The sequence below is a fragment of the Orycteropus afer genome, unplaced genomic scaffold, assembly GCF_000298275.1.
Source record: "Orycteropus afer afer isolate SDZICR_OR568_19922 unplaced genomic scaffold, OryAfe1.0 scaffold00193, whole genome shotgun sequence".
Lineage (NCBI taxonomy): Eukaryota > Metazoa > Chordata > Mammalia > Tubulidentata > Orycteropodidae > Orycteropus > Orycteropus afer.
The window spans coordinates 2,492,793-2,501,492 of record NW_006921780.1 but is presented as its reverse complement, the minus strand read 5'-3'; the positions used below and the strand labels follow the sequence as shown (position 1 = coordinate 2,501,492).

At 50.3% G+C, this 8,700-nt stretch overlaps 1 pseudogene; it reads left to right on the top strand.

Annotated features, from left to right (window-relative positions):
- Positions 1–8,296, top strand: part of LOC103202835 — a 16,376-nt pseudogene extending 8,080 nt beyond the window's left edge.
- Positions 8,297–8,700: the final 404 nt, after the last annotated feature.

The window sequence follows — 8,700 nt, the reverse complement described above, 5'->3', positions numbered from 1 at the left end:
GCTGTGGCCAGCACGGTGAGACCTGCCTTCTCCCCAGCTCTTTGTGGGCCTCAACCCTGTCTGCTGTTCCTTTCACACATGGGCTCAACCACAGACTCAGGGACACAGATGTGAGAAGGGGCTTTAGGTGGCCTCTGGTCCACCTTCTCATTGTACAAATGAAAAACTGAAGCCCAGAGAAGGGAAGTGAATTCTCAGGTTCATGGTACTGTTCAAGAGCTGGGTGACTAATAATATGGCAGAATGCTGAGGAAAAAACATTTATTAACCAAACTAAGGCCTCCATAGTTGGTCAGTAATACATCATCTTTGCTTGGCCAGAACAGAGCCAGTCCAGGGTGCTCAGATTAGATGCCAGATCTTCTATTTGGGGCCCCTTTTGCAAGCCATTGGCCATCATATGTGTTCTGCATTCTTTACTAGGTGCTATGAGATATACGAAACTCTGGTAACATAGTGCCTAAGGCACTTGACTGCTAATCAGAGGGCTGGTGATTCAAACCCAGCAGCCACTCCTCAGAAGGAAGGTTGGGCAATCTACCCCATAGTGATACTGCCTCGGAAACCCAAGGAGGGGTCGCTATGAGTGGGGTCCGACTCAATGGCACATAACAACAACAACAAAAAAAAAAAACAACAACAATGGGATGGTGGAGATGTGGACAACAACTGGATTTCCCCCAACCCCATAATTCAGTCAAATGACCCCACACTGACGCCTAGTGGCTTCAGTGGGTAATTATATCCACTGAGTACAGTGCTTTTCTTGGCCAACTTAATTGGCTCCTAGGAGACTCATGGCGCTCTGGTAGCATAGTGCCTAAGGCACTTGACTGCTAACCAGAAGGCTGGCAATTCAATCCCACCAGCCACTCCTCAGAGGGAAGGTTGGGCAATCTACTTCCATAGTGATACTGCCTTGGAAACCCAAGGAGGGGATCTGACTTGACAGCAGTTAGTTAGGAGCCCCAGGGGGAACAAAGAAGGCAATTTATTTATTGGAGCTGGTACTGGAAACTCAGATTCCCAATTCACACCGGAGTGATGAGTTTGAGTGTATGTGCTAAAGAGGGACAAAGAAACTCAAGGCAGAAAAGACCTTGATTTCCTGCCCCATATCTTGCAGACCCTCCTACAGTAACCTTGTCCACTGAGACACAGATAATACAGGAGGGTGAGCATCTCATCTTCACATGCCAGGCCACAGCCAACTCTGAGATCCTGGGCTATAGGTGAAAGGCTTAAGGGCTTGGGGTCCTCTGGGGAGTGATACTGGAGAGACCTTGGAGGCCAAGAGTGGTAGAAGGTCATGGGGGAGGCCAGTGACACTGGATGGAGTTGAATAGGTTTCAAGCCCTGATCTCATCTTTGTGTTATCTCCCCCAGGTGGGCCAAGGAGGCTTTCTTGATTGAAGATGCCCATGAGAGCTACTATGAGACAAATGTCGATTATTCCTTCTTCACAGAGCCTGTGTCCTGTGAGGTCTACAACAAAGTGGGGAGCACCAATGTCAGCACTTTAGTCAATGTCCACTGTGAGTCACCAGAAGGGCAGGGATGGGGACAGAGAGCAGGGGCCTTTAAAGGGCCTGGGGTGGCATGGGGGAAGGCTCCATGAATCCGGAGGAGACAAGGACCAGAAATGGGGACAGGGCATACAGACAAAGGAAGAGGAGACAGATTGGAGCTGACATCTGATGAGAATGAGACCCTAATGAGCTGCATCCTTTTACATCAGTTGCCCCCCAGGTTGTAGTTGACCCCAAACCTACAACCACAGACATAGGCTCTGATGTGACCCTCACCTATGTCTGGGTCAGGAACCCGCCCCCCATCACCTGGACCAAAAAGGACTCAAACATGGTAAGACTTGCTGCCTATCCTGAATGCTGAGGGGATGGAACATGGCCTTAGGTGAGGTCAGGGGGACACTGGGGGGGAGGGGCGGCGGCGGGGGAGAAGGTGGTGCTCAATATTCTTTTCCTAGTTGAACCTAAGCAATCTCTGGGGTCTTGAGATTTGGAGAAGAACAGTGCTTAAAATCAACCTCCACCCCTCCTTCCAGTCAGGACAGCTTGTCAGTTCAGATGCAGTAAGAGGGACAACATGACCCATGTGTGGGAGGGAGGGTGGGAGAAGGAAACAGGACCTCAGTGGGTGATGGTGCAGTGGCTCCAGGTCTGTTAAATTAATGCTGTGTAGGAAGACAGAGGAATTCGGAATGATTCACTAGAAAAAGCTGGATTCTACAAAGACCCACATAAAACTTTTTACAATTATTTCAATCTTCACCTACATTCTCTGGCCTTCTCCCAGTCTCTGCCCACTCTTGCAGAGAAGGTATTTTTTAGAGTCAGGTGCTGGGCCAGATGGATTTGGAAGCCCCTACCTTCTGGAAATTCACTTGTGGCCTTTCCTGCTTTCTTTCCAATGCCTCTTATGTGGGGCCTACATGGACCTAGGGGCCCAGGCTTCCTGGCTCCCCACTCAAGGCTGCTCTCTCTGCCCAGGTCCTGAGGAACAGCAACCAGCTGCTGTTCAAGTCTGTGACCCAGGCAGATGCTGGCACATACACCTGCCAGACCATCACGCCTCAGATCGGAGTAGCTGAGCGGGAGGTGCCGCTGTATGTGAATGGTGAGTGGCCTGGGGGTGGAGGGAATGGGTGGACAAGCCCTGCAGTTTCTAACTGGCCCTGACTCCAACTTCTTGCTTACAGGGCCCCCCATTATCTCCAGTGATACAGTGCAGTATGCAGTTAGAGGGGACAGAGGCAAGGTGGAGAGTTTCATCAGGAGCACGCCACTCCCAGATCACATTTTAAGGACTGAGGACAGCCACCCTGCCCTGCTGCCCTGCTCAGCCCCCTCTTGCTTCCTCTGGCTTTACTCCTTCAACCACCCTTCCCTGTTCTATGCTTCTAATCCTCCATCTTTCTGTCCCTCTATCCTTTTCCCTGGAGTCTCTGGGTGGTGCAGTTAAGTGCTTGGCTAATAAGCAAAAGGTTGGTGGTTCAAACACTGTAAGAGGTGTCTCAAAAGAAAGGTCTGGCAATCTGCTTCCAAAAGGTCACAGCCTTGAAAACCCTAGGGAGCACACACAGGGTCTACTCTGCACACATGGGCTCACCATGAGTTGGAAATAACTCGATAACATCTGGTATCCCTCTCACTGCTCAAATCTCACTTCCTCCCTTACTAGCTCTGTGAAGCTGAGCAAATTACTTAGTTTTTGAACTCAGTTTCATCATCCATGAAACAGGGACATACAGTTAACATGCTTGACTGATAACTGAAAGGTTGGGGGTTCCAGTCTACCCAGACATGCCGTGGAAGAAAGGTCTGGTGATCTATTTCTGAAAAGTCTGCCAATGAAAACCCTATGGAGCATAGTTCTACTCTGACACACATGAAACTGTCATGAGTTGGAATTGATGCCATGGAAAATGTCTTTTAAAAATTGGGTAGCTGTGAGAAGTAATTGTAACAAGAGGTGTGAAATGAACCTGGTGTTCAACTCTTCATACCCATCTCTCCTGCCCCTTGGCTAGCGCTCTTGCTCTCTCTCCCCTCATCTGCTCTTTTGTTAGCCTCTTGGCCTTTCCCTTGCCCCGTCCTCCTTCCTTCCCCTGCCCCACTTCCTGCCCTGCCCATCTGTTCTTCTGTCCCCTAGCTTCACTCTTCCCCCACTCCTCCTGCTTTACTCCATCCACCGGCCCACTCTCCCTACTTTCTCCTCTCCCCCACACCATGAGCCATTAATTCCTTCCATGACCATTAACCGTCAAACCCCTCATCACATTTAATGACCATTTGGCTAACTCCAGGGCTGCCCAGGGACACTTCATTACCATGGCTATCCCAGCGATGAAGGCTCAAGTCCCAGGGGGTTTTTCTAGCAGATCTAGGAGGATTGATCCCTGGACAGGAGCCAGGTTTCGCTGCTCCCCCTCCCTTGTCCTTCACTCTGAGGGTGGGGACATGAAAGGGGGATGCCCAAGAATGGAATCCAGGGCTTGGGGGCCAGGATCTGGGGAATATTTCACTCTGATTCCTACCCATTATAGGAGTCTACAGATGGGATTCCAGAGCCAGCTAGGCTCTGTTGTGGATTGGTTGAAGGTAAAATTAGACTTAAGACTGAGTTATGATTAGTTAAACTCTCACACTATCCAAGCTGGAAGAAACATTGAACATTATCTAGCTCTAGCCTGGTCTTCTTATCCACTCCATACCCCCAAATAAAAAGAAAAATAACTATGGATCCTGAGTCATAGCAACCTATAGGACAGAGTAGAACTGCCCCATAAGGTTCCAAGGCTATAAATCTTTATGGAAGCAAACTGCCACATCTTTCTCCCACAAAGCACCTCAAAAACACTGCTATCAAGTCAATTTGACTCATAGCGACCCCTCTTTGGGCTTCTGAGGTGGTATCTCTATGGAATAAGATTGCCCAATCTTCCTTCCTGCTAGGTTAAAACTGCTGACCTTTTAGTTAGCAGCCAGATTCTTTAACCACTGTGACACCAGATCACGTTCTCATTTTACAGGTGAAAAAAACTGAGGTCCAGAGAGGGGACAGGAGGTCACACAGGGACTTGGAGGTAGAGCCAGTGTTCTCAACTCCCAGTCTAGGACTTTTTCAGTGATATCAGGGGTTCCTAAAGGTTGGTCCTTTAGATCATCTGCATCCACATCACATGGGCATCTTTATACAAACAGACTCATAGATCTTTCCCCTAGAGATTCATATATAGTAGTTAAGCTTCAAGAATCTGCCTTGCAAAGACTCTCCCTAGATAAATTTGATACTCAGCCATGTTTGTGAACTGCCGCTTCTCCTAGAGTAGAGATTCCATGCCAAGGGTCTGAGGCACTAGGTGTGACTTCAGGTTTGTTACAGGGTGAGTGAGTGTTGGAATGGGCTTAAGGGCATCCCTAGCACATGGGGCTGAGGATGCCTTGGGGATGGACTAGGTGACACCTGGGTGTATGTTTCTGCCACCTTCTCTTTCCTTACTCCCTTTCTGTCCTCCCCCACCACAGGCCTGGGCATGGAAGAAGAACTTCCTGGAGGTGGTGACAGGGACCCTGGGACACTATACTATAGAGAGGAACAACTCAGATAGTGGGGTGCTCTCCACACTCACCATCAACAATGTCATGGAGGCCGACTTCCAGACCCACTACAACTGCATGGCCTGGAACAGCTTTAGGCCGAGCATGGCTATCATCCAGCTGGAAGAACGAGGTGACTGGCAGTGCTGGGCCCCAGCCTGAAGGCAGAGCAGCCTACACTGGTGGTACCTACCTACTCTCCTCTCTCTTGGGGGTAGGAGTTAAGCCTTGGAGGATACTTCTCTCTGGTTCCTACCTATTATAACAGTCTGCAGATGGGTCTCCAGGGAGCCAAGTGGGTTAAATGTGGGGCTGCCTGTAGGCTGGGCTCAGAGAAAACGAATGGAACCTGGCCTCAGTGCTCAGTTGTGGAAATTTGCTCACTTTTTCTATGCTTATTGGGCATCTGCTGTGTACCAAGCACTAGGCCCTGCAGGGACAGGTGTGAACAAGACACAATCCCTGCCCTCAGGGAACTTTCAGTTTAGTGGAGGAACTAACAGACAGTAGCAAATAAATTCAGATGGAGAAAAATCAAATTATTTGTAAAAAGGAGTGAGTACGTGTCTCATTGGGTTGTTGGAGGATGAAACGGGAGAATGTCTATGAAATGCCTGGCTCATAGGTGCTCAGTAAGTTTTGATCCCCTGCCTCCTATGGCATCCACAGCCTTATAGGAAAGACACAATGAGCCTGTATGGCATTTCTAGCATGAGGAAAGAGGCATTGCCTTTGACTTTTCAAAGCTGCCAAGTCTGATAAGGAAAAGATAGCTCTGTGTGTGTGTGTGTGTGTGTGTGTGTGTGTGTGAAGAATCAGCCATCTGACATGGAAGATGGGACACCCCATGGAAAATGACCGATGGGAATCCTTAGTTCACTCATAATTGAGAGAGCCAGCAAGGGGATGGGGGAGAACATACTGGGTAGAATAAGGTGGGATTTAGCACTGAAGCTTTCTGGAAGGTCAGAGCTTTAAGCAGGATCTGGAGGGAACTAAGATTGCCAGGGAGAAAGGGAAAGCTGGAGGCATGATTCCTGGGTTCCTTCTCAGCTCTGGCAAGCAGGCTAGCTCAGTCATGCTATTTAGAACCCTGGGTGGATAGGTGTGGATAGAGTGAGTGCAGGCGCATACAGGAAGATGGTGAAAGACATGGGAGTGCAGACTGGAAAATTTACACATGACTGACCTCATAGAAGAGCCCAGCCCAGGAAGGAGGGACCAAGCTTTCTAGACAGATAGCCAGGAAGAGGACAGATGAACAACTAAGGTCAGGAACAAATAGATGCCCAGCTATAGGGATGAGACGTGGGCTAGGCCGTAGCTAATCATGACTTCAACTGACCAAGCTGAAGCTCAGGCCTAATTCCAACTTCTATCCAGACCTTCCTCTCAAACCATGACTTACACCCAACACTGTCTATAATAAGCTCAGTCAAAATTTAACATTCAACACAATATGATGTTGCCAGTGCAGCTCATGGCTTAACCTTCAACCAACACTGAGCTCAAACCTCAGTAGGACATCCCCGTTAACTCTGTTTCCTTCCTTCCTCCTCTGAAGAGGTGTTGCCCGTTGGCATCATTGTTAGGGGCACCATCTGCACAAGCATCCGGCTCCTCTTCTTCTTCATCATCACTTTGGTGTTCTTCCTCTACTGGCACCACAAAGGCAGTGAGTATGGACCCTGCACAGGTCACAGCCCTTTCCCTGTCCCTTCTCAGGCAACAAGTGCCCTGGATGGAGTGGAGGAGGTTGGCATTTGAGCTTCCCAAACCTGGTGGGTCCAGAAACAGCCTGCAAGGCTGGCAGAAGGTCTGTGATGCAGGCTGCCTCTCCTCATTCCAGATCAGAACCTCAGGAAACTGGACATCAAGGTGGAGACAGTGAACACGAGCTACTCACAATGCACTCTGACCAGGAGGATAAAACTTTCCACCGCCACCCAGGCCATGAAGGCCATCTACTTGGTCAGGGGCCTACTACTCCCCTCTTAACACTTTTGGGACCAGCTCCACCCCAGCTCTCTAATAACCACTGTCATTGTCTCTTCCCTCCATCTGCCTCCCCTGGTCCTGGCACACTCATGGATACACACATATGTAGACGCACACACACATCAGGTTAATTGCCCTCCAGCACAGGATGGCCACCTGGGTTTCTCAAGGGGCTTTCTTTACCCCATTCTTCCCCCACTGACTTTCAGAAGGGAAATCATTAGTATTCTGGTCCCACTGCCTCATTGCACACTTAAGAAAACAGCCCCAGAGAGGGACAGTGTGTGACATACCCAAGGCCACACTGTGTGTTAGCAACACAATTGGTCCTGGAACCCAGGTGTCTCCTAAACAAGGTACAGACATCAAGTCTGCCCATGACTCCAACCCATCACTGTTAGTAGGTGGCCTCTGGAGGTGGGGCTGATAAGGGGGGAACAGAAGAAGGGCCTCTTCTCTGACCTCACTCCTGCTGCTCTGCAGTCCTTTAAGGATGATGTGCATCCAAAGTAGGACCTGTGCTGTGACACCATTGACACCCGGGAGGAGTATGAGATGAAGGTGGGAGAAGGGCAAGGGGCCAGGGCAGGAGGGCTGGGTGGGAAACTGGGGTCTCAGGGCCTGCAGGGTGGAGGTGAAGGCAGGTGTGGGGAGAAGCTTTAGGAGGTTTAGCAAATAAACATAGGGAGTGGTTCTACCTGGGGAACACAGTGTAGAGTCAGGAAGAGGCCCAGAGGGCCCTGAAGAAGTGTAACCATACCCCCAGGTGATTCCCTTCTCCATCTTCTCTCACTGCCCCAGGATCCCACCAATGGCTACCACAACATTGGTGTCCATGAAGACCATCCATCTCCTAGGACCTTACTCTATGCAAACTACTGGACCCTGGCCCTACTACCTGCTTCCATGGCCACTCTTCTTCTCTTCTCTCCATCTCCAGCAGCTACACCCAGCCCAACAGCTACAGCCATGCCCCAGCCTGACTACTCACTACCAACTAGGGCTACCCCCCCTACTGATTGGGCCATCCCTAGGCCCTGCTCTTTGGCCTGGAGTGGACCTCATATGACACAGATGACCCTACTAGCAAGTATGCCACAGCCACTCAGTACTCTTACACCTCCCAGCATGAGGACTATGGCCAGCACTTCCAGCAGCTCATGCAGACCTATGTGTAGGGGCCAAACTGGGCTGAGTGCCTCTGTGAGATAGCAGAGAAGCCTCACTTCAGGGATACTGCTCGAGGAGCCCATCTTAGACCAGCCTTCCTCCTTCTGCCATGGCAGGTGGGGAGCAGGTCTCCCAGAAACACCCATCCCGAGGATGGTGCTCTGTGCATGCCCGGCTGCCTGGGCCTGCCTTTCCCTCTTCTTCGGGAGGATGTGTCTCTCCTGACCCGCACTCTTGCTTGGCTCCAGAGTGGGGACAGGGAAAGCGAGGCTGGGGAAGAGCAGAGGAGGCACTTTTTAGCAACCCTTTTCTCTCCAATCCTTCTGGTCTCCCACAAGTGGAGTGGGGTTATGCGAGCAAGGGCAAGCTTTGGCCTAAGGGACGTGTGTGGGTTGGATAGCTCCAGCACAGA